Source organism: Galleria mellonella, unplaced genomic scaffold (assembly GCF_026898425.1).
Source record: "Galleria mellonella isolate WM207_F2 unplaced genomic scaffold, CSIRO_AGI_GalMel_v1 utg1914, whole genome shotgun sequence".
Classification (NCBI taxonomy): Eukaryota; Metazoa; Arthropoda; class Insecta; order Lepidoptera; family Pyralidae; genus Galleria; species Galleria mellonella.
Window position 1 is genome coordinate 542,393 of NW_026442030.1, and position 223 is coordinate 542,615.

Below are 223 nucleotides of genomic sequence, written 5' to 3' on the forward strand. Positions count from 1 at the left end.
CGCGTCTGTCGGTTTCTTCACTTATTTCTTTTAAACCATATAATTAATTTTGGTACGTGTTTGACTATTTTTTAAATATTGTTTTATGGGAGGTTTGTGTGTGTATAATGTGCATTCAGTGTGAAGACAGCAGATCGCTAGTAATAAATATGTGTTCATATTTATTGTTAACCATCTAGTACACAAGTTAGTGGTTAACCATAAATTATATTTATATGACAAT